A 25481-nucleotide genomic window follows, 5' to 3' on the forward strand; every position below is an offset into this window, starting at 1 on the left:
TCTCTGTCTGAATCGGATCTGTGAGGCGAGGGTGTGGGGAGTGTGGGGAATGGCCCTTGACAGGGATCTCTGTTAACTGTGCCTAGAATCCTGAGAAGATAAAACCTTCCCTGCAGTAAGCATCCCTGGCTGGCCTGGAACCTATAGGACTTAGGACTATGGGAAGAAAAAGGGAAGATTCTCTAGTGATCGATAATACACGAACGCTTTAGAAGCTAGAGCAAGCGTCCCCGGGTGGGCTCGAACCACCAACCTTTCAGTTAACAGCCGAACGCGCTAACCGATTGCGCCACAGAGACAAGAACTACTGCTTTTACTGTGCGCTATGGGAAGGGCGCCTTCAACAAATTTCCCCTGTGCCTTCCAGCCTCAGGGCTCGTCCGGCAGGATGACTGAGCAAGGCCTTGGAAAACCGGAGCGATTAGAGCGGTGAATCGCGCTGGTCACGTTGGACACCTGCGCGTTAGGAGATTCAGGAGCCAGAAGGACAGCCGAATGGCCTTCGCCCGCCCTGCCCCTCGCCTGCTTCAGAAGCCCCCGGAAACGCCCCGGTCTGCGACCCGGATTCGAGCAGCCAGGGGGCTCAAGGGAAGCTGAACGCTTGGTGGGCTCCCGGGATGGCTCTTCCCGTTCTTTGCACAGCCTTCACCCAGTGAGGGAGCCTGTGCCCTCCCTGCCCAGTCGCATTCGGGGCGCTGCGGAGCTTCCGCTGCCTTCTTCGGATCCTGTGTTCGGCACGGGGGCTCCACCAGGGCAGGGATCGTGGTGAGGGTCGCTCGTGGATCCCCTCGCGGGGAGCAGGGTCTGGCACTCACCAGGGCGCACGACTAGGACTTGTTGAATGAATCCGTCGTCGCCTTTATCTTTTAGTCCTTTGAAGAGCCTTGAGAATGGAAATCATGAGAGATTTTTCCATGGGGGAAGTTCTTTTTACGAGACGTTTATTCAGATTGATTTCTCGGCACCCCGCGGGGCGGGCAACGGGCGGGGCTTCCAGTGCACCTTCTGCGCAGTGGAGCCGCGGAGGCTCAGCTGGACAGTGGTCGGGTCGTGGGGCTGGAGGGCGGGAGCGGGGGAAGGGAAAAGCAAAAGCGGGGAAAGAAGCCGGAGAGCGGTGGACCAGACATCTAGACCTGAAAGGCTCGTGCGGAGGCAGAGGCGGGATCTTCCGGAGGTGAGAATTGTGTTTTTATTGTAGCAGAATGGGGAGGAATTGAGGGGAAAATGGAGATAGAACCTGAAAGAGCCCCAAACGTGAGAATCTGTAGCTCCCCAAGAATAAGATCTTCCAGAAAAATCAGACCGAAAACTGGGCGTCTGGGAACCCTGACATCCTTGGAGGAGTAGCATCATCATGACCCTCTGTGTTCCTTTTGGCATAAGGACTTGCTTCCATTGTTTGTTTGTTAAATTGTTGTGTTTGTTTAATAAATAAAACCTTTTCATGTATCTTTGAAATTACGTTGGTTTGGCCGAGCGCGGTGGCTCACGCCTGTAATCCCAGCACTCTGGGAGGCCGAGGCGGGCGGATCACGAGGTCAGGAGATCGAGACTATCCTGGCTAACACAGTGAAACCCCGTCTCTACTGAAAAATACAAAAAATTAGCCGGGCGTAGTGGCGGGCGCCCGTAGTCCGAGCTACTCGGGAGGCTGAGGCAGGAGAATGGCGTGAACCTGGGAGGCAGAGCTTGCAGTGAGCCGAGATCACGCCACTGCACTCCAGCCTGGGCGACAAAGGGAGACTCTGTCTCAAAAAAAGGAAAGAAAGAAAGAAAGAAAGAAAGAAAGAAAGAAAGAAAGAAAGAAAGAAAGAAAGAAAGAAAGAAAGAAAGAAAGAAATTACGTTGGTTCTATTACTTTATGATTACAAACAATGCTGCAGTCATCATTCTTGTACACTTCTCATTGGCCACTGGTGTATTTCTATAGGATAGAGGCCTGGAGAGCAGCTGCTCCAGCATAGTGATTACATGGTTTTTTATATCATTCCATTTTCTTTCCTTTTTTGGCTTATTAGCTATTAATTCTTTCTTTTGTTATGTCAGTGATAGCTTTAAGGTTTCTAGAATACATCTTTATCAGTGTGCCCTCAAGTGACATTATACCTTCCCTTCTGGCCTTTATGCTAGTGTTGCCATGTCATTTGATTTTAGACATGTTATAAACCCCAACATCTAAGTACATACATAGCGATTTCCAGTCGTCTCCATTTATTTGTGTAGGTTCAGATTTCTGTCTGGTATCCTTATCCTTAGGCCTGGAGGACTCCTTCAACATTTCTTGTAGTGCGGGTCGGTGAATGCTTTCATTTATTTGTATGTCTTTATTTTTATTTGTATTTTTTTAAGATGGAGTCTCACTCTGTCACCCAGGCTGGAGTACAGTGGCATGATCTGGGCTCACTGCAACCTCCACCTCCTGGGTAAAAGTGATTCTCATGCCTCAGCCTCCTGAGTAGCTGGGATTACAGGCATGTGCCACCTCACCTGGCTAATTTTTGTATTTTTAGTAGAGACGAAGTTTTGCCATGTTGGCCAGGCTGGTCTCCAACTCCCCGACCTCAAGTGATCCGCCCGCCTCGGCTTCCCAAAGTGCTGGGATACATGTGTGAGCCACTGCGCATGTGTATGTCTTTAAATGTCCTTATTTCAGTCACATTTTTTAGAGATTTTTCATTGTGGCATAGAATTCCAAAATAACTTTTTTTCTCTCTCTCACTACTTTATTATGTTGCCACTTTGATGCCTTGTCATTGATATATCATCTTTTCTGTTTTTGTAAAACTGGCATAAAGGAGGCTTCCTGTACTTGTTATATAATTTTTGGAATGTGTACTTAAATTTAAAAAAATTTGTTATACTTTAAGTTCTGAGATACATGTGCAGAACGTCCAGGTTTGTTACATAGGTATACATGTGCCATGGTGGTTTGCTTCACCCATCAACCCATCATCTACATTAGGTATTCCTCCAAATGCTATCCTTCCCTTTGCCCCCCACCCCCCTATAGGCCCCAGTGTGTGATGTTCCCCTCCATGTGTCCATGTGTTCTCATTTTTCAACTTCCACTTATGAGTGAGAACATGCGGTGTTTGGTTTTCTGTTCCTGTGTTAGTTTGCTGAGAATGATGGTTTCCAGCTTCATCTATGTCCCTGTGAAGGACATGAACTCCTTCTTTTTTATGGCTGCAGAGTATTCCATGCTGTATATGTGCCACATTTTCTTTATCCAGTCTATCATTGATGGGCATTTGGGTTGGTTCCACGTCTTTGCTACTGTGAATAGTGCTGCAATAAACATACGTGTGCATGTGTCTCTATAGTACAATGATTTATAATCTTTTGGGTATATACCCAGTGATGGGATTGCTGGGTCAAATGGTATTTCTGATTCTAGATCCTTGAGAAATCACCACAGTGTCTTCCACAATGGTTGAACTAAATTAAAAATATGAAAATGGGCTGGATGAGGTGGCTCACGCCTGTAATCTGAGCACTTTGAGAGGGGGAGGCGGGATGATCGATTGAGGCCCAGAGTTGGAGACCAGACTGGATAAGATAGTAAGACTCTCTCTCTCTCTCTCTCTCTGTGTATATATATATATGTGTGTGTATATATATATATATTAAAAAATATATATATACACATTCTCTCTGTGTATATATATTATATATATATAATATATACACACACTCTCTCTATATAGATATATGTATACACACAGAGAGAAATACGTCCATCGTGAGAGTCCTAGATTCATCTTAAGTTTCACCGAAAGTGCACTTAGAGTAAAATGTGCCCACTCTGAGGGTCAAACCTACCTACTGACGTGTAAGTTGTGTTTGTGAGACATTCTCAATAGCATTTGCTTTCCCTAGCATAGTGGTTTTCATGTTTTCCTCACACCTGAATGTCCTCAGTGCAAAACCTGTCAGAATTCATTTCCTTTGCTGTTCTTCTTTGAGAAACCTCCAGGGTTTTATTTATTTATTCCATACCTTTTAAAAGCATAGAGACAAAGACTGGCAAGTGGTATATATTACTACATTAGTCTGAGTTCTCCAGAAAAAGAAAACGAGCAGGATACACACACAGACACACACACACACACACACACACACACACACAGAGATTTACATTGGCTAATGTGATTATGGAAGCAGAGAAGTCCAAGGTCTACACTGAGTAAGCTCTAGACCCAGGAGAGTGGAATATAGTTCTCTACCAAGTCCAAGGCCCAAGGCAGAAGACTGATGTCCCAGCTCAAAGACAGTGGAGCAGAGACTTCTTTCTTAGCCTTTCATTCTATTCAAGCCTTCTGTGGGTTGGATGAGGCCCACTCACACTGGGGAGGGCAATCTGCTTTACTCAGTTTACCGATTCAAATGTCAATCTCATCCAGAAACACTCTCAGAGACACAGTGAGAAATAATGTTTAACCAAATATCTGGGCACCCCATGGCCCGTTCAAACTGACAGAAAAATTCATCTTCACAAATACTCTCAATAAAAGTGACTAACAAATGTAGCATCACGTCCTGCCTGTTTATCCCATGACAATTAATGTATTCCAGCCCAACATTGTCTTCCTTTCTCTTACAGAAGCAACATGTAACAGTTTCATTGAAAGTAAGGTTGCCCGGGCACGGTGGCTCACCCCTGTAATCCTATCACTTTCGGAGGCCCAGGCGGGCAGATCACCTGAGCTCAGGAGTTTGAGACCAGCCTGGCTAACAGTGTGAAACCCCATTTCTACTAAAAATACAAAAAATTAGTCGGGCATGGTTGCGCATGCCTGTAATCCCAGCTACTTGGGAGGCTGAGGCAGGAGAATCATGTGAACCCGGGAGGTGGAGATTGCAGTCAGCCAAGATCCCGCCATTGCACTCCAGCCTGGGCAACAAGAGTGAAACTCCATTTCAAAAAAATTAAAAATAAAAATAAATAAATAGAGTGAGGTTAATTTTGACCTTATGGAGTCTCTCCCCAACCCCTACATACCTTTGCACTTGTGGATTGTCATTTTGTCATGGCTTTGATATAAAAATATATCAATAAGCTATACGCAGTGCTAATGTAAGTTTGAATTTCATCCTGACTCCATAAGCCACTTTCCATTTTGATAAAGCCTAGAAATATTCATGTCCATCTCCTTGAATATGGGTAATGGATACCTATTGTGGGGCCCACTCTCAATCTCATGGGGTTTTTTTGTTTTTTTAAATTTTCATTCAGGTCTCAATAGATATGCCTGGGCTGCCTGAAAGCCACTGAAAATGGCCCGTGGCCTTGTACATCTGACAGAGTGGACTAAAATCTAAGCAATGGAATGGGGGGATGGAAAGTGAGAAACACCAAACTCAGCACACAATGATTCAGTTTAAATCTCTGGGCTAAGAGATCTATCATGGCTTCTGGGACATAAGGCTTTGTCTGGAGGGTGACTGTAGGCTCCCATGACAATGCCTACCCCAGAAAGCTCAAGGCTGCCAGAGGAACTTACTTTAGTTCCAGCCAATACCTGCTGATGATGGTAGGTTCAGGATCTCCCTTTTGTATAGCACTTACTAAGAAGGGAATCCTTCCTCCATCCCTTTGAGATGTGTTTGTATCTCCTAGGGACTCCAGTGTGTCTTTCCCTAGGATCTGAAAGCCATTCCTTTGAGCTGTAGTTCTCAGGAAGGACTGAGCCTCTGTCTTCCAGTCTCTGTGGGAGGTTAGAATCCTATCTTCTAATATTGTCAGCTAGCAGACACAGCTGGCCTGATGAGGCAGACATTCACAATGTTTCACTTGTGCCCTGCCCCCTGCCCTCTCCCCTACCTCCCTCTCCCCCTATAATGCCATCACCTCTGTACAAATGGGAACACAGCTCAGCCCCGTTCTCTACTATCAGTAGTTACTGAATAAAATCTGTTTTCTCTGCTTTAACTAATGTCTGGCTTTATCTTTGACAAAATAAGTGGAGCGATGATTTTTAGGGACAAGGCAGCTGCAAAGAGAGGCACAGACATGGGAGGAGAGGGAGGGATCACCTGACCCTTTTCATTTCGTAGGTGTCTATTCCTGCCTGGTGTTTATAAGCCTGACACTTGGCTGGGCTTCCCTGGGGTATATCTCCATGGCTCTGTGGCAAGACTTGAATAGGCTGGTGATGACACTTGATGTCCCCATAGCCACCTTCAAAAATGTCATTAAAGGCTTGCGAGAAAATGGAAGGAAACACAGAAAACCTGATTTTGAAAGTTGTCACCTCTCCTTCTTCCTCATTCAGAGCGTGTACGATATTGCTGTGTGGTGTTTGTTGGACTGCAATTGAGCACAACACCTTTTCTAATATTTGGCAGTTTCTTGCAGAGTTAAGCCTACCCTATAAGGAAGCAAATTTACTTTCATTCATTACCCATGAAAAATGAACACATACATCCAATAAGGCTTCTACAAAAAATGCTCATAGCAACCTTATTTTTATACTAAGGAAAAACTGGGTACAACACAGTCTTCATCAACAGAAGAATTTAATACCTACTGTTATATAGTCATAAAATGACCTCATGCACAGCAAACAAAAACAAGCAAAAAAAAAAAAAGTAGGAAAAGTATGAAAAAACACAGTAACATGGGTAAAACCCTCCAAACACTATACTTAGCAAAAGATGCCTATAAAAATAAGCATCAGGACTCAACAGTGGCTCCCTCTTTGACGTACTTTGATGGAAAACTTCCTGGGTTGATGGAAATGTTCTATGTGGCTTGGTCTAGTTGATACTTACAAGGGTCTATACATTTATTAAGCTTCACGGTACACTTTTTACATTTACATTTTTAATATAAAAATAATGTTAATTATTTTTAAACTGCCGAAATCCCAAAATGAATACTTGTTTTAGTATTGGTTTAACCCTGAGATATATTTTTTACTTTTATACATACTGTAAAATCTGTATAATAAAGTTTGGAGTAAATTAGACCTTTTTACTCTTCCTACACAATGCTAGAAGTCTGGAACATCTTAATTCCATTTACCCTCCTTGTGATTCTCAAGTTACTCTCATTAATTTTAAGGTACCATATATTTTAAGTCACATGGACATCATTATGATCATTGGATTAGTAAAACGTACTATTTGACTGAGCCACACATTAAACCTACACATCGCCCTGTGTTCCTTCGTTCCCTTTCCACATTCCCCGGGGATATTTCACATTTTTGCATTTCCCTTAGTTAGCATGTGCTGCTTCTCCAGAAAGGTCTGCACTTCACCTTCACTTGAAAGATCTGTAGTCTTGGGTTAGGAGCCAGCAGTCAGTTGAAAATGATAGTATTTTAGAACTCTATGATGTCTTACTTTTTCACTGCTGTGAATTTAGCACCTGACCTTTGGACACAATAGGAATTTCCCCATCTGGGGGCTGCTCTGGTTTTCCCATGTGCCTTCCGCGTTCAGCAGTGTCCTGATGACATGCCTAGGTGTGGTTTGTTTGTCCTTATGCTGCTTGGAGTTCATAGCTCTTCTTGCACATGTGGCTTGATGCCTCGTTGGGTTTGTTTCTCTTAATTGTCCATAGGTAAGAACTATTTCTTTTCAGTATTGCTTCTGTCCCATTTTCTGTCTCCTCCAGCTTCCAGGACATTAGTGACAATTTATTTTAAGCATTTATGACATAACTCATATATATATATATATATACACACACACTTGTTTCTTAGTTTTCCTTCCTGCTAGCTCTCTCTCCGCTTGTCTGGAAAGTCTCCGCTTATTTATCTTCAGGCTAGTAATCCATCTTCACATGGATCCAAACTGCCATTACACCAATCTATTGACTTTTTAAAATAATAACTATTGCATTTTATTTCTAACTTTAATAGATTTTCTTTCCAATTATAAGTATTTATTACATCTCTATGTTATTTCTACCATTACCGTATTTTATTTGTATAATTTCCATTTTATTTCAAAATAGGTTATTATTTTCTGGTTAACATTTTTACCGTCTCTTCCATTCTTCTGAACATCTAAATCATATCATTTGAATGTTACTGTCTTATAACCTCGATGTCTCCATCATCTGTGAAAAACCTACTGTTTCCTGTTTTGAGTTTGTTTTCTCTTGCCTCTGCTTCTTTATATGCCTAGAATACTATGACTGAATGATGGGTCTCTGTGTGAAAAATTATGAAAGGACTGAGTCGTGTTCTCTGTCTCTGAAGATTAATTCCCCTCTGCCCCTGGCAGGCACCAGAGGCACAGATCACCTCAACCCCATCTCTGTCTCGGCTGACCTGAAGCTTGTTTTTCCTCTTGGGAAACTCAGCAGCAGGATTTTTCCCTCAGAGAAACATCACATTTAAAGCATACATAGAAAAAGGTGGGGTTTTTTTCGTAAAAAGTCTCAGTTTTCTTATTGTAAATTTAAACACATGGTTATTACTGTTCTTAAGCTAATTGGGCTAGCCTGGGCAACACAGTGAGACCCCGTAACTATGAAAAATAAAAACACTAGGCAGGCATGGTGGCATGTGCCTGCAGTCCCAGCTACTCAGGAGGCTGGGGCTGGAGGAGCACTTGAGTCCAGGGGTTCAAGGCAGCGGTGAGCTAGATCATGCCACTGCACTCCAGCCTGGGTGAGGAATAGAGACCCCGTCTCTGAAAATTAATAATAATCATATAGTAATAATAAGACAATTGGGGCAGTACCTCCTTTATATTGATCAGATACTCAATTTGTCTATACCCTCCAGAGGAAGACAAAGTATTCTACTTTGTTTCCTGAGAAAATACTGTGTATTTATACATGTAAAAAATCCATTAAAATACTGGGCATTCTAAAGCATCTAAATGTCATAAGTAATATCATTTAAAGTGGAAACAGAGGCAGTGGTGTCTATCAAGGATGCTTATCAGCGAGGGAAACAAAAGGAATCATTAAGCACCCTTGGATACCTGGGGGGCCCCTCTGCCAAAAATCTCAGTAATTCTGTGATACACTTTTGAGTCTAGCAGGTTATTCTCTTTTCCAGAGTACGAAGTTGCCAACCTAAAAGAACAACCAAGAGAGAGTGGTTCTCCAAAGAAGTGAATGTTTGGGAATAAACAGAGGATTTCAATCCAGGATATGCGCACTATCGTATGAGGACCCAAAGGCACAACCAGGCAGGCTGAGAAGGGGAACCTTTAACAGCGAAAATGAGGAAGGCTACATAGTTGTTTTGAAACAATTATCCTTGGCCACAAGGAATAATCACAAGGGTGGCATCAGTCCAAGGATGAATAAGCAGTTGCTGGGCAGATGTCCTTGCAGAGAGATTCTTTGGGTAAGGTTGTGGTGGCCTTTGTGCAAAGCTGTGGTTTTCAGAGAGTTCTTGTAATAGTTTTTATCACAGGCATGTGTGTGTGAGCACCCCTCCTTTATGATCTCCTGATTGAATTTTGTTAGGATTTGGCATACATGACTCTATTTTTCATTCTGACAACTTTTACAGGTCATTGCTTTTCATCCATTTTTACTAAGGGCTGGACTTGCTTAAATTCCAGGAAATTATGAGGTCTTGATTCGTATAATTATCAGAAGTGCTCATGTTGCTGACTCAGTTGCCTATTTGGGATGTTATAATTGTCTTTTTTCTCCTTCCTGTGCTGTAATTTACACAATCCTTAGGGGAGATTAATTTGATACTTTTCAGCTGTGAAAAACTTGAATATGCCAATCAAAGAAAGGTTCCCCTCACATGCTAGGAATTTAGTTTCTTTCCTCTGCTAAGATCCATTTAGGTATAGCACTTTCCTGGAGCCAAGAGTTCCTATGAAATGGGGTGTGGCATATTGTGTATTAAGATCATCCTTATTACAGAGATGCCATTCTTGCAGATATTGACAACTAATGTGTCCCTAAGACTTTTACCAAACATCAGATAGACAAGATATGAAAACCTTCTCATTGCTGCAGTCTCAAATGTCAGGAAAGACCAGAATCTTTAGGATAATGGACAATCAAGAAAGACTCACAGACTAGATTAGCTGTCATGTACTGCCAATCAGGGAATGGATCCTTGTCAACCACCACCTAACAGAGATTGTCCCCAGAAGTTCACTCCATAACATCAAAACCAGAAACCCACATTGGTGCCACTGATGACAGAAAATAATAATGCAAAAATGAGAAAGAAACAGTGAGAGAGAGAGAGAAGACATAGAGGGAGACAGAGACATGTACTACAGCCATACTTAGTGATTAAAAGCCAAAGAGCTCAATTTCTATTCATGATATTCATTAAAAGAAGCAAGGAAACAGGAGCTAATAGCTCTGAGGGTTCAGGTCTACACAAGATGCCTGTTGGGTGGAGGGTTCTGTTGGCTCCAGTGATGTTTCTCAGATGTGCTAATTGTTATGGACATAGCCCCTGAAAAAATCTATCAAATAATAATACAGGGACAGCTATCTGCATGCTAATTTACCATTGTATAGGAGGGAGAAAGGGCATTAGATTGGTTTTGGCAAATAAAAGAAAAACCAAGATTTATGAAGAAAAGAGGAAAGGGGAGAAGAAAAAACTTGCCTGGGACCTTTGTGATTTTGCTCCCCTTGTGTAAGGGACTTGACAGAAAGCTTTCCAAGAGGTCGCTGTGGCCCATCTTCTCTGGACCAGTGTGACTTGGTCATCACAGAAAACAATCACGGATGTTGGAGGACTTTAAAATATCTTAGAAGTTTAGCAGTTCATCCTATGTCACAGAGTTTCTGTGTGCGATGTCCACCATGTCCTTCTGTTGTACAACCCCTCAGTTAAGCCGGGAGGGTGCCTCTCCCCTCACGACCAGCCTGGGCAACACGGCGAAATCCCGTCTCTACAAAAAATACAAAAATTAGCCCATCGTGTGGCGCATGCCTGTAGTCCCAGCTCCTCGGGGCGCTGAGGCAAGAAAATCGCTCGGCCCCAGGAGGTCGAGGCTGCAGTGAGCCATGTTTGCACTACTGCATGCCATCCTGGGTGACCAAGGCTGGAATATCATACATCCATGTGTAGAAAGTTTGTTGTGCCGGCAAGTAAATGACAAAGGGGACATTAACAGAACTGAGAAACAAATTGGAATACGATTTGGTACCGCTCCCATGAAAGATAAATTTGCAGAATGTACTCAAATTGGAAACATTAAATAAATTCTATAATGTAAAATTAGCACATCCTGTTGTCCACACTATAGAAATAATCTGCACAAGTGACCGCAGATATGTGTACAAGAATGATGGTGATTGCAGCATCATTTGTAATCCTAAAACTATGAAACGCACCTCACTTCAAAAACATTTTGAAAAGGGTTAAATAAATCATGCAAAAACTCAAGAAGAAATGCTGTTCTCACAAACACTGGCGAGGATCACCATGAGGATGACTGATTCCACTGGCCACATTATTGATAGAGCAATCAGTAAACCCAGGCACATCCTGGGGATAGGATACTACTGTAATAGGCCTCCTATTATTAAACATGAAAAACTTGAAGCACAAAATGTCCACCTAACTGACCCAAGTCATGGGAGCAAGGAAGATTTTTATCACACCACAGGTGAGATCCTTTCTAAGGTCTATGGGATTCCTGAGTTTGATAGGTATAACGCGCGGTGGCCCTTGCCAAGCCTCAGACTTAAGGTGGATAGGAAGTGGGGACATGTGTGTCTTGTGATCAATCAGGAGTTGGTTGTCCCATCAACAGAAATAGGTTAAAATAAAGCCCCAGGGCCCCGGCTGGAACTACCAACCTTTCTATTAACAGCAGAATGCTCTAACGAATTGCGCTACAGGTACACGTTCCGTGCCTTCTTCTGGGCGCTACAGGAAGGGTGCACTCAGCAAACTCCCCATCCCCTCAATCTTCAGGGGCCCTCCTGGCAGGACGACTGTGCAAGTTCCAGGTCCTTGGAAAACCGGAGAGATTAGAGCGGTGAATTGTAGTGTTGGACACCTGCGCGTTGGGATATTCTAGAGCACGAAGGACAGCCGAATGGCCTTCGCCCGCGCTGCCCCTCGCCTGCTTCAGAAGCCCGAGGAAACGCCCCCGTCCGCGACCCGAGCCGCCGCCTCCAGGCTCAGGGGAAGCTGAACGCCCGGTGGGCTCCTGGGATGCATCTTCGCGTTCTTTGCGCCGCCTTCACCCACTGAGGGAGCCTGTGCCCACCCTGCCCAGTCGCTTTCGGGGCCGCTGCGGAGCTTCCGCTGCCATCTTCGGATCCTGTGTCCCGCACGGGGGCTCCACCAGGGCAGGGATGATGGTGAGGGTCGCTCGTGGGTGCCCTCGCGGGAAACAGGGTATGGCACTCACCAGAGCGCACGACTAGGACTTGAATTAATCCATCGTCGCATTCAGTTTTTAGTCTTTTGAAGAGCTCTGAAAATAGAAATCATGAACTGTTTTTCCATGGGGAAGTTTTGTTTTGTTCTGTTTGTGAGACAGGGTCTCACTTGGTAGCCCAGGCTGGAGTGCAGTGATGCAAACACGGCTCACTGCAGCCTCGACCTCCTGGGGCCGAGCGATTTTCTTGCCTCAGCGCCCCAAGGAGCTGGGACTACAGGCGTGCGCCACACGATGGGCTAATTTTTGTATTTTTTGTAGAGACGGGATTTCACCGTGTTGCCCAGGCTGGTCGCGAAGGGAAAGTAAGTTCTTTTTTTTTTTTTTTTTTTTTTTTTTTTGATACAGGGTCTCGCTCTGTCGCCCAGGCTGGAGTGCAGTGGCGCGAACTCGGCCCACTGCAAGCTCCGCCTCCGGGGCTCACGCCATTTTCTGGCTCAGCCTCCCCAGTAGCTGGGACTACAGGCGCCCGCCACAACTCCCGGCTAATTTTTTTTGTTTTTCTTTCTTTCTTTCTTTCTTTTTTTTTTTTTTTTTAGTAGATACGGGGTTTCACCGTGTTGGCCAGGATGGTCTCGATCTCCTGACCTCGTGATCCGCCTGCCTCGGCCTCCCAAAGTGCTGGGATTACAGGCGTGAGCCACTGCGCCCGGCGGTAAATTCTTTTTAAAAAGCGTTTATTCCGATTGATTTCCTGGCATCCCGTGGGGCGGACAACGGGCTGAGGCCTCCAGTAAACCTTCTGCGCGATGGAGCTGCGGGGGCTCAGCTGCGCTGTTTTTGGGTGGGTGCCTGGGGCACTAGGGCGGGAGCGGGGCACTGGGTGGGTCCAACGGGTAACTGCAAAGAGGAGAGCAAGGAAGTCGGTAGAGGCGGCGACCCTGGCGAGGAAACTTCCCAGTAGCTTTGCTCAGCGGTAAGGACCGGATCCCTGAGAGACAAAAATCATCTTTTCTACTGTAGCAGAGTGGGGAGAAAGGCAGGAAAAATGGAGAGACACCAAGAAAGAAGGAAAATCATGGGGACCCTTAGGCCGAAGCAGCCCTATATTAAGTTTAAAGAAGAAAGCAGGCGGCTTCCTGTGATGGTATATTGGTTAGTACTCTGCATCGCGGCCAAGGGTGGAATCCCAGTCATGGCAGTGTCCCTCCTGGGGCGTGGCACTCCTCCTTTCCTTTAGACTCCAACCTCTGCCTAGGCTGCGCTCTTTACCTGCGACTAGAGAGGTTACAACTTACCAGTGCCTTCGGAGCTCTGTGCAGTGGTGAGAATAGAAGGAACCCCTACCTTGCATGCTGGGGTCCAGTCATCTTGAAAGGCTGGGCTTTTGCCCCCTCTCTGAGCAAGTGCAGCACCCAAAAGGTGAGGTGCTCCCTCTCAGTCAGCCTTATTGGAATCCTCCACTATTACCACGATGTGGCCATAACCGTTTTTCTGGTTCAGATATTTCAAACATCCGTGGGGCCTTTTAAGGCCGAATCAGAAACAAGCGAGAGGACATGAGGATAGTTTGCACTCCAACTGGGAATTTTAAGTAAAGCCTAAAGAATACAATAAAATCTAAACTTAATGTCATTCCCCAACACCCAATTGTTATTTGTTTTTATTTATTTATTTGTTTATGTATTTTTGCTATCAGTAAATGACTGAAGTATAATCCACACAGACCAAAGTGTTCCAATCTGAAGTGCACAGCCCAGTGCATTTTGACGTAAGAAACCATCACCCAGATCAAGTTACAGGACATTTTCACCAGCCCAAAAAGTCATCAGAGCCCCTTTCCAGTCAGTCCTCACCCCATCCCCACTTAGGCAATCACCATTCTGATTTCTATCTCCATGGGTTACTTTTGCTTCTTCTTGAAATTCACGTAAAGGAATATACTGATTCTGTTTCTTTTTTGAATGCAACAATGGTTTTGAGATACATTCATTTTATGGCATGTATCTCAACTTTTTGATGTTATTGATGAATACAATACCATTGATGGAAGATTGGAATATTTCTACTTTTGGCTATTGTGAATAAGGTGTTTATGGGCCTTTTTATGGACCTGTGCCTTCATTTCTCTTGAGTATAAACCTGGTAATGGAATGGCCAGGTCATGGAGCAGGCATATTTTTAACTTTATTAGAAACTATCAGACACTCTTTTAGAATGGTTGCACTATCATATTCTCTTGCCAGCAACAAGGGATACATTTGCTCTGCACTCTTATAAGCTAGTGGTTTTCCCTGTCTCTTAAATGTTGCCCATTCTGATGGGCGTGTAATGGTGTATCATGGCATTTTAAATTTGTGTTTTCTGAATGAGTGACGATGCTGATAATTATTTCTTTTGACATTTGGACATGAAGAAATCCTCTTTTGTGAACAAACACTGTTCAAGTGTTTTGTTCATTTTAAATTGGCTTGACTCTTTCCCCTCACCCATTTTTACATAAACTTTACTGTTAGAATAGAAAAATTGAGAAGCTAGTACACAGAATGGAGTAAAGAGGCTGGAAAGGGTTTGGGGAACCAACTCACATTTTATGGTTAACACATTGTTCAAGAACAATGTATGTTTTCCAAAGACATCCCCTTATTGAAATACGCAGAGAAAGTGTGGGATAAAAGAGCATATACTAAACATCTCAGAACGAGTTTCTGGAAGTGGACAAGGGAATGGGAATGCGATAAACAGAGAAAAGGAGAGACAGTAAGGGCCTTGCTCAGAGCAGCCACCATAATGTGCCCTGTGCTAAGGACATGGAATTTTGAAAACAGAAAGTTCACCCAGACAGACCAGTCTAGATAAGAAAGGCAGGAAGAGACTTTAGAAAACAAAGCAAAAACAGAGAAATCATACAATGAGATGCTGGGAATGAGACTATGCCCATCATCTCCAACATAACACTAATTACTGCTAATTGTAATGAATCTAAATCTCTCAGATTGGATAGAAAAGGAAATGCTGGCTCTAACAGTTTAATGGACAGAAAAGGGTTAAATATTAAAAGCAGTGCTTATTATCCTTAGCAAACTAATGCAGGATCAGAAAACCAAATACCACATGTTCTCACTTATAAGCGGGAGCTGAATGATGAGAACATGCGGACAGATAGGATGGGGGTGGGGACAGCACACACTGGAGCCTGCCAGAAGGTGGGGCTGGGAAGAGGGAGAGCATCAGAAAGAGGAGCTAATGGATGGTGGGCTTAGTACCTGGGTGATGGGATGATCCGTGCAGCAAACCACCATGACACACATTTACCTATGAAACAAACCTGCACATCCTGCACATGTACCCCTAAATTTAAAGTAAAACTGGAAATAAAACATTTAAAAAGAAAACAAACAACAATAACAACAAAAAGAGTGGTGCAAATCTATACCAGGCTTATTGGAAACAAAAGAACGAGAGTGAAAACATGGGTATCAGACAAAGGCAAACAGCAAAACAATGCTTTATATTAGCTAAAGGAGTAATATCCTAGCATCTAACTAAAGTCGAATGGAATCGAATGGAACTGTTTTTCCCTGAACTGGCCTCCTTGGGTGGCCAACCAGGGCGTGGTGAAGGGAAAACATCTTGGAGTGCAATGTCCATTTCTTTGCTCTTGTTTTGGTCTCTGTAAGGCATAGGAAGTTAAAAAGCAAGATCTGATCTTTGGAGTTTTCCAGGAATTCGAAATAGGTATATGAGGAAAGCAGCTCAATTATCACCCAGGTCTCCGGGAGTATCCCAGGTATAGTGCCAAGAGTCCAGCTTTCCGAACTGGGGTCCCTGGGTTCTGAAGGCCTTTTTGGGGAAAGTACTGATGTTTTTGTCAAGGTTGGGGGGAAAGGGTTTGGAAGGCCCCAAGCGGCGGGAAGGCAAAGAGAAGATATCAAGAAGCCAGGCAAGAACTTTCCACAGGCTCACGTTGGATATAGCACCAGAGACAAGAAACTGGGTGAATTTCTGTTTTTCCTACAGAGGTTTGTTATCCAGTTGTACAGAGCCTACTTCAAAATAAGGCTTTTTCAAGTCAGCTCTTTTAATGCGAAGCCGTAATTCTGTGGTGTTGCCTGATGCAAATCTCCACTGTAAGCCTTTGCTCTGCGTGTCTTTTTTGTTAGTTACATCTTCCAAAGAGAACCTTGGAGTCTTGGAGAATCTTGAATCTTTTTCCCACGTCTATATCTTACCTCTTTCCAGCGAAAAATTGTCACACCAGTAGGCATTGGTGGTTCGGTGGCAGAATTCTTGCCTCCCACACGAAAGACCCGGGTTCGATTCCTGGCCAATGCAGGCCCCGGTTTTGTGCCCTCTGGTTTTTACATTTACTTACCATAACTGTTCCTCAGGTGGGTCACAGCCGCGATAATAAAGAGAAGAAAAAGGGAACTACTGGATAGCTTTCGGGTTCCTCCCAGAGTGGAATTTCTCTAAGCAGTTACTTTGCAGAGACTGTCTTGGAAGCAGCCAGTGTGTCTGGTTAGTCTCTGCACTTTTGCATATTTGGCCCTAAAATCGGCGGGACTTTTATAGTCTCTTCCGATCCCTGAAATATAAAGAGTCACCTGGACATTGATTTCACTGCCTGGACCTTGGACAGACCATTTGACCACGTCTGGCGATGGAGTGCAGCTTAAGAAATAAATGACATTCCCGAAAGGAGAGAAGCTGTGGGGTCAGGCAGATTCCCTGGGCAAGGGGGCCCAGGGAAAAGGGAGGAGTGTGGGGAGGAACCCGCGTACAGATGAGGAGAGCTGCGGAGAGGGGCCTCGAACTTTCCTATCGAGGAAGGCTCCAGTCTTCGGTGGTCTCGGCAAAATGAAGGATGGGCCCCGAGTGGAGAGCAGCACGTCCCCGAAACTCATTTCTATCACTCCCTTTTGTTTTACGCTCCACCAGGCAAATCTTCTGTCCAAGGTATTCTTTTTGCTGCTTCTCTTTAAGCAGCGTGGTGGGGAGGCCATGACAACCATTAGCTCTGGAGGTTTGGGAAGGAAACCTGGAAAAAGAATGCCCCGGGATCATCTGCTTTGTCCTCCCCTGTTTTCATCTACCCTTTTCCTCAGTGAAACTTACATGGATCCAGGATGTCACATTGCAGCTGCCGCGTTGGCAGATTAAGAGCCGCTGACAAATCTCTTTTCGTGAAGGGGAAAGAGCTGCAGCTGGCCTGTAGCTATGGAATAACAAACAAGAGCAGAACCGAAAATACTTTTCTCTATGTGGTTCTCTCTCTCCTACCTGTGAACATCAACCTTCCACACACACCAGTTAAAAACCGCCTTGGTCTCTAAGGGAGGTTTACCATTTTTCACAGGTCCCATAAGCCATGTTTCCTTCTTGCTTGTACAGTTCTTCCAGGGCTGAGTTTCAGGAGCTGCTCAGCAGTCCAGACTAGTTCAACATCCTGGTTCAAAACCATTTGTCTAGTTTTGCTACTAAAGTGCCTCCTAGACCAGAGATAAGATGTGTTCCCTCGGCTTCCATTTTCTAGAGATAATTGGTATCATTTCTTCCTTAAATGTTTGGCAGTGAAACCATCTAGACCTGGTGTTTTGTTCTGGAAGGTTGTTAAGCTTTGCTTCAATTTCAGTAATAGAGATCTATTTAGGTTATATATTTCTCCTTGTGTGAGTTTTGGTAGATTGTGTCTTTCAAGGACTTGGTCCAATTCATCAACGTTACCAAATTTGTGAGCACAGAATTGTTGATAATCTTCATCTGTTATCCTTTGAATATCCATGAGATCAGTAGTGAGGACCTTCTTTTCTTTTTTTTATTAGTAATTTGTATATTCTCTCATTGTTTCTTTGTTCACCAGCTACATGTTTATCAATTTTATTGATTATTTTAAAGACCTAACTTTTGGTTTTGTTGATTTTTCTCTCTTGATTTCTGGTTTTCAATTTCCATGATTTCTTCTCTAATTTTTAGTTTCCTGTTTTTCACTCACTTTGGATTTCCTTTGCTCTTGTTTTTTGAGTTTCCTAAATTGTAAGTTTGAATTATTAATTGTAGATCTTTTTTCTTTGCTAGCATATGCATTGAATACTATGAATTTCTTTCTAAGCACCAATTTTCCTGCACCCAGAAATTTTTTTTATAAGTTACACACTCACTTGCATTTAGCTCAAAATATGTAATTTGTCCTGAGACTTTTTCTTGGCCCATGTATTAGAAGTGTGTTGTCTGATCTCCAATTTTGGGGCTTTCCAGCTATCTGTCTGTTGTTGATTTCTACTTCAGTTTCATACTTTGAATGCAGGACATACTTGGTATGATTTCTATTCCATTAAATGTGTTGAAGTGTGTTTTATGGGGCCAGAATATGGTGGATCTTGGAGAACATTCCATGTCACCCTAAAAAGGATAGGTATTCTGCTCTTGTTGGAGTAAGTAATCTAAAAAGTTGGTTGCATCCAGGTGAATGATGGTGGTGTCCAGTTCCACTATATCTTTATTGATTTCCCACCTGCTGGATCTGTCCATTACTGATGCCGAAGTCTCCCACTGTAATAGTGAATCTGTCTATTTGTCCTCAAAGTTCTATCAGCTTTTGCCTCTCATATTTAGATGCTCTGTTGTTAGGTGCATATCAATTAAGGATTGTCATATCTTCTTGGAGAAGTGACCTCCTTATCGTTATGTCATGACTCTATCCCCATGATTTTCCTCCCTCTGAAGTCGGCTCTGTCTCAAATTAATATAGCTAATCTAGTTTTCTTTTTTGAGACTGAGTTTCCGTCTTGTTGCCCAGGCTGGAGTGCAATGGCACAACCTCGGCTCACTGCAACATCCATCTCCCAGGTTCAAGCTATTCTCCTGCCTCAGCCTACCAACTAGCTTGGATTAAAGGCATGCACCACCACGACCGGCTAATTTTGTATCTTTAGTAGAGACAGGGTTTCACCATATTGGCCAGGCTGGTTTTGAACTCCTGACCTCAAGTGACCCACCTGCCTCGGCCTCCCAAAGGGTGGGGATTACAGGCATGAGCCACAGTGCCCAGCTTCTTCTCCAGTTTTATTTTGATTATGATGAGTATGGTATATCTTTCTCCATCTCTTCGCTTCAAATATCTCTGTGTCTTCTTATTTAAAGTAGGTTTGTTGTAGACAACATATAGTTGGGACTCAATTTCCATTCTGCCAGTCTCTGTCTTTTAGTTGGTGTATTTGGACCATTCACATTTAAAGTGACTATTGATATCATCGGATTAATATGTACCATACGTGTAATTGTTTGTATTCTTTGACTTTCTTCATTGTTTTCTTTTGTGTCTTTTACTCTTTATCTACCTTCTCTGGCTATAATTGAACATGTTATATGATCCCATTTTTTTATTCTCCGTACAATACGATTCCATTCCTTTAAAAAAAAAACAGTGTTTTTGTTTTCACCCTATTGCTTGCCATATATATACTTACAACTAATCTAAGTCAACTTATAAGTAACGCTATGATGCTTCATGGGTCATGCAGCTGCCTTAAAAACAAAATTCCTTATTCCTTTCCTACCACCCTTTAAAACATTGCTGTCATTCATTTGATGTATCCATAACCTAGAATCATCCAATCTATTATTGCTATTTTTCTTATTTTGACAGACGGTTATATGAATTAAGAATAAAAATAATAAAATATTTTATTTTATCTTCATTTATTTCTTCTCTAACTTCTTTCCTTGGTGTAGATATGTCTCTGACTTTTGTAGTTTTTATTCTTTCTGAAGAACTTCTTTTAACCTTTCAAGGAAGACAAAATCACTGGTAACAAATTCCCTCAATTTTTGTTTGTCAGAGAAAGTCTTTATTTATCCTTCGCGTTTGAAGGTAATTCTACAGAATTCTAGGTTGACAGGGTTATTTTTCCTCCAACACTAAATATGTCAGCTGCATGCTGTTCTTGCTTGCATGGTTTATGAAGAGAAATCTAATGTAATACTCATCCTTGTTCTTCTAAGGTAAGGTGTTTTCTTTCTCTAGCTTCTCTCAAGATGTTCTTTGGTCTTTGATTTTCTACATTTTCAATATTATATGTTGTGATGCTCAATTGTATGTGTAAATTTGGCTGAGCCATGGTGACTAGATATTTGGTCAAATATTGTTCTGGTGTTTCTGTGAAGGTGTTTTCTGATGAAATGAGACATTGAAATCAGCGGACTTTGAGGAAAGCAGATGACCCTCTATAGTGTGAGTTGGCCTCATCTAGTCAGGTGGAGGCCTTAATAGTATAAAACCTGACCTCCCCCTAACAAGGAGGAGGAATTCTGCCAGCAGAGTCCCTTTAGACTTGAACTGCAACTGTCTCTCCTGAGTCTCCAGCCTGCTCACCTACCTCATCAGATTTGGTCTCACCAAGCATCCACAATTGTAGGAGCCAATTCCTTAAAATCAATCTCTCTCTCTCTCTCTCTCTATCTTTATTTCTATCAACCTTCTGTTGATTCTGTTTCTCTAGAGAATGTTTACTAGGGTTTGCATGCCTAGGTGTAGAGTTTTTAGTATTTACCCTGCTGGGTGTTCTCTGAACTTCTTGGCTATGGTTTGGAATCGCTTATGAATTTTGGAAAAATACTTCTTTTCTTCCCGTGAGAGTTAGTTTTGTGTGTCAACATGGGGAGTGTTTTTGGATGAGACTAACACTTAAATTGGTGAATCTGGGAAAAGCAGATTGCTTTTCATGATGTGGGTGAACCTCATTCCGTCAGTAGGAGGCCCGACTAGAACAAAAAGACCAGCCTCTTCAAGCAAGAGAGACTAAGAGCAAATTCCCTGACAGACGGCCTTTGGAATTCATCTGTACCATCAGTTCTCCTGAGCCTCCAACCTGGCAGGCCACACTGCAGATTTCAAACTTTCCAGACTCCTAATCACATGAACCAATTTCCTGTGCGGTCATTTCTGAATATCACTGGGTGATTGGTGCCAGGACCTCCTGCAGATAGCAAAATCCACGGATGCTCTAGTTCCTTATATAAAATTGTGTCCAGAATTGGTAGGTTCTTGGTCTCACTGACTTCAAGAATGAAGCCGTGGACCCTCACGGTGAGTGTTACAGTTCTTAAAGGCGGCGTGTCTGGAGTTTGTTCCTTCTGATATTCGGATGTGTTCGGAGTTTCTTCCTTCTGGTGGGGTTCGCCGTCTCCCCAGTTCAGGAGTGAAGCTGCGGACCTTGGCGTTGAGTGTTACAGCTCTTAAGGCCGCGCATCTGGAGTTGTTCGTTCCTCCCGGTGGGTTCGTGGTCTCGCTGGTTTTAGGAGTGAAGCTGCAGACCTTCGCCGTGAGTGTTACAGCTCATAAAGGCAGTGTGGACCCAAAGAGTGAGCAGCAGCAAGATTTATGGCAAAGAGTGAAAGAACAAAGCTTCCACAGTGTGGAAGGGGACCCGAGCGGGTTGCCACTGCTGGCTCGGGCAGCCTGCTTTTATTCTCTTATCTGGCCCCACACACATCCTGCTGATTGGTAGAGCCCAGTGGTCTGTTTGGACAGGGTGCTGATTGGTGCGTTTACAATCCCTGAGCTACACACAAAGGTTCTCCATGTCCCCACCAGAGTAGCTAGATACAGAGTGTCGATTGGTGCATTCACAAACCCTGAGCTAGACACAGGGTGCCGATTGGTGTATTTACAATCTCTGAGCTAGACATAAAGGTTCTCCACGTCCCCACCGGACTCAGGAGCCCAGCTGGCTTCACCCAGTGGATCCCGCACAGGGTCTGCAGGTAGAGCTGCCTGCCAGTCCCGCGCAGTGCGCCCGCACTCCTCAGCCCTTGGGTGTCGATGGGACTGGGCGCCGTGGAGCAGGGGGCGGCGCTCATCGGGGAGGCCCGGGCCGCACAGGAGCCCACGGAGGGGGCGGGAGGCTCAGGCATGGCGGGCTGCAGGTCCCGAGCCCCGCCCCGCGGGAAGGCAGCTAAGGCCCCGCGAGAAATCGAGCACAGCGCCGGTGGGCTGGCACTGCTGGGGGACCCAGTACACCCTCCTCAGCCGCTGGCCCGGGTGCTAAGCCCCTCATTGCCCTCACTGCTCCGAGTGCGGGGCCCACCAAGCCCACGCCCACCCTGAACTCCGGCTGGTCTGCAAGCGCCGGGCGCAGCCCGGGTTCCCGCTCGCGCCTCTCCCTCCACACCTCCCTGCAAGCTGAGGGAGCCGGCTCCGGCCTTGGCCAGCCCAGAAAGGGGCTCCCACAGTGCAGCGGTGGGCTGAAGGGCTCCTCAAGTGCCGCCAAAGTGGGAGCCCAGGCAGAGGAGGCGCCGAGAGCGAGCGAGGGCTGTGAGGACTGCCAGCACGCTGTCACCTCTCAAAATGACGTAGAATTTGCAGATAAGCTACTCACATCCTCCCGTATGCTATGTAAATAGTTGTGTGGTATTGTTTAGGGAATAATGACAAAGAAAAAAGTCCATATATGTACAGTGCAAACACAATAATAAGTTTTCAAAAAATATTTTGGAGTCAGGCCTGGTTGAATCCATGGATGCAGAACCTACAGATATGGAGGATCAAATGTAATAAATCTCTCTCTCTTACTATATATATGTGTGTGTATAGTGTGTGTGTATTTATATATACTGTGTGTGTGTGTATATGTATGTATATGACTATTGATACAGTGGTAAGGAGTAGGGGAGGGAAGTGTTCCATAATCCTATGATTAGGTCTCAGTCTTGTGGTGGGCCTGTGCCCCTGGGCTGTGACCTTCAAAAGTGCTTCTCAAATTTTGTTCCCTCTTAGGTGAGACAGGATGGCTAGAGGTCACTGGAGTTGGGTATTTCCCTTTCCCTACATTGGTTAGACTCCGGAAACAGAATTTTCTTTTGAGGGCACGTGTTTGTTAAGTAGAACAGAATGCACCGGGCATATTTTTCAACAGTTACCTCTCCTTCCCCTCCAGAAGCACTCAAGGAGTTTTCTCTGATTCTCACCCTAAGTCTTCTGGAGACAAAACTCATGAAGGTATGGGAGGCTCCCACTAGTTAGGCCCCCAGGAGTTTTTACCTCTCAGGCTAGGCTGCTGTCAGCTCCAGCAATTAGCCAACTCCCTTTGAAGTATGTCTACCCAATGCTGGCTCCAGTGGTGGTTTCTGATCCAGGTAAGTTGTGATTCTCTGTATTTGCCCATGGCTCCAGGTTTCATAGGGTTGGCATGTCTTAGGACCTCCATTTTCTGTTGCATATAAGTAGTTATTGATGTTTGGTTTGTTCAGCTTTTTTCTGGTGAGAGTGGGAGTGATGGCTTTTAAGTGCTTTACAAGTCTGGTTGTCATTTCTGATAACCATGTGACAATTTTGATCTCTTTAAAAAGGTAATATGTTTAATTCAGGAATTGCGAAAAGCCTTGCAGCAGCTACAAGAAGAATTGCAGAATAAGAGCCAACAGCTTCGTGCCTGGGAGGCTGAAAAATACAATGAGATTCGAACCCAGGAACAAAACATCCAGCACCTAAACCATAGTCTGAGTCACAAGGAGCAGTTGCTTCAGGTGAGTTTATATGATTTCAATGAACACTGGGCTCATAGAACTCTGAAATTTGTTTATATAATTTTAAGATATTAATCCACCTGTGCTGAGTCCCTACTATATGGAAAACATTGAGAGGTGGGAATCAGGAGGATTTAAAATAAATAGAAAATATAATTTGTGAATTAAGATGCTTACTAACAAGTGTAAGAAACAGTACATATAGCCCTGATTTATGCAGTCTTTTATGAAGTCTTTTATAAAGACTTAATATTCAGAAAATAGTTATTAAGCACCTCTGTGAGTCAAACACTTTTCTGGATGTTGGGAAGACAAAAGATTTGGCTACTGATCTCAGTGTAATAGATGAAGACAAACTGTACAGAAACTTCCAAAGAGTAATTTTGATGATAGAATGAAAGTTTGAGGGGAAGATGGAGCATTAAGAAGAGACTGATCTGTTCTGCCACCTACTCTAAGCTTCAGTCACATTGAATCCACTACATTTCACTGAATGTACAATTTTTTCATTGTATGCATAGTGTGCATATTTTTTTTTCTCTAACATGTCCTCCTCTCCATTCTTCACTTAGGAAATCCTAGTCCTTTAAGACTCACTGCAAATATTACCTCCTCTGTGAGGTCTTTACTGACACCTGCAGGGAGAGTTAGGCAGTGCATCCTGTGTTCCCCTGGTGGCTAGCGTATGTTGCACAACAGTTAATTCTATGTGTTGTGTCTGATGTATGTTGCAGAATACTTTACAATTTATGTCTGTTATCTCTGCTAAACTTGTTACTTTTGAGGAGAGTGATCACATCTTGTTTTTTTATCCTGAATAACTAACAAATTACTTGGCAATTTAGTTAATATTGGATAAAAGAATAAAAGAAACGATGTTTTGGTCTCAGGAATTTCGGGAGCTCCTACGGTATCGAGATAACTCAGACAAAACCCTTGAAGCAAATGAAACGTTGCTTGAGAAACTTCGCCAGCGAATACATGATAAAGCTGTTGCTCTGGAGGTATGTATCATCATTTCGCCCACTATGCTATGGATTATTCTATCTACATAGGTATTATAGAAATTTGTGTTTACTTAAATTTGCTGGTTTTGGATTTGGTTTTCTATTCTGCCATCGTGTTAAATAACAGCGATCAGGATCGCTTATTGAACAGATGGTATGTGAGCACTTGGAAAGTGGTGAGCATTAGAAACCAGAATTTCTCTAAGAGCAAGGTAGGACAGATTAAATAAGTGGAATGAAGGGTTTTGCAAAGACAGAGATGTACCATTCTCCAGGCTGCGGGGGATGTTGAGCCAGCATGCTCTTCCCACCAACATAGGGCCTTCCTTCCCTGCTCCTTAGCTCTGTTTGTCAGGGCGGATGTGCTTGGGGTCATCTTCCAGCTGAGCTCTGGCCCCATGAAAATAAATCAGTCCTCCTGTGTTCCTCTCACCAGAGCACTCCCAGGAGATGGAAAGCCTGAGGGAGGCTCTGCTGTCCTCTCGATCCCACCTTCAAGAGCTGGAAGAGGAGCTGGAGCACCAGAAGGTGGAAAGGCAGCAGCTTTTGGAAGACTTGAGGGAGAAGCAGTAAGAGGTCTTGCGTTTAAGGGAGGAACGTCTTTCCCTCCAGGAAAACGACTCCAGGTAAGAGGGGACCCATTGACAGAGAAGGTAG

General features: G+C 43.9%; 1 protein-coding gene, 1 non-coding gene and 1 pseudogene across 14 annotated transcripts in view; 2 read left to right on the plus strand and 1 right to left on the minus strand.

The window, feature by feature from the left end:
• On the plus strand, positions 1–25365 carry LOC104004072 (uncharacterized; annotated as a pseudogene).
• On the minus strand, positions 226–299 carry TRNAN-GUU (transfer RNA asparagine (anticodon GUU)). The gene has a single exon. It is a non-coding gene; the product is annotated as a tRNA-Asn (tRNA).
• LOC747969 (myomegalin) overlaps positions 25360–25481 on the plus strand; it is a 29612-nt gene continuing 29490 nt past the window's right edge. For 11 of the 13 annotated variants that reach the window (XM_054669856.2, XM_054669857.2, XM_054669867.2 and 8 more), the window contains exon 1: positions 25361–25450. The gene's annotated coding sequence lies outside the window, so the exon portion shown is untranslated. Of the gene's footprint in view, positions 25451–25481 lie in introns of all 13 variants that reach the window. The other 2 variants (XM_024347834.2, XM_063815408.1) reach the window with 2 other exon arrangements.

This window comes from Pan troglodytes, chromosome 1, assembly GCF_028858775.2.
Source record: "Pan troglodytes isolate AG18354 chromosome 1, NHGRI_mPanTro3-v2.0_pri, whole genome shotgun sequence".
In the NCBI taxonomy this organism is placed as follows: Eukaryota; Metazoa; Chordata; class Mammalia; order Primates; family Hominidae; genus Pan; species Pan troglodytes.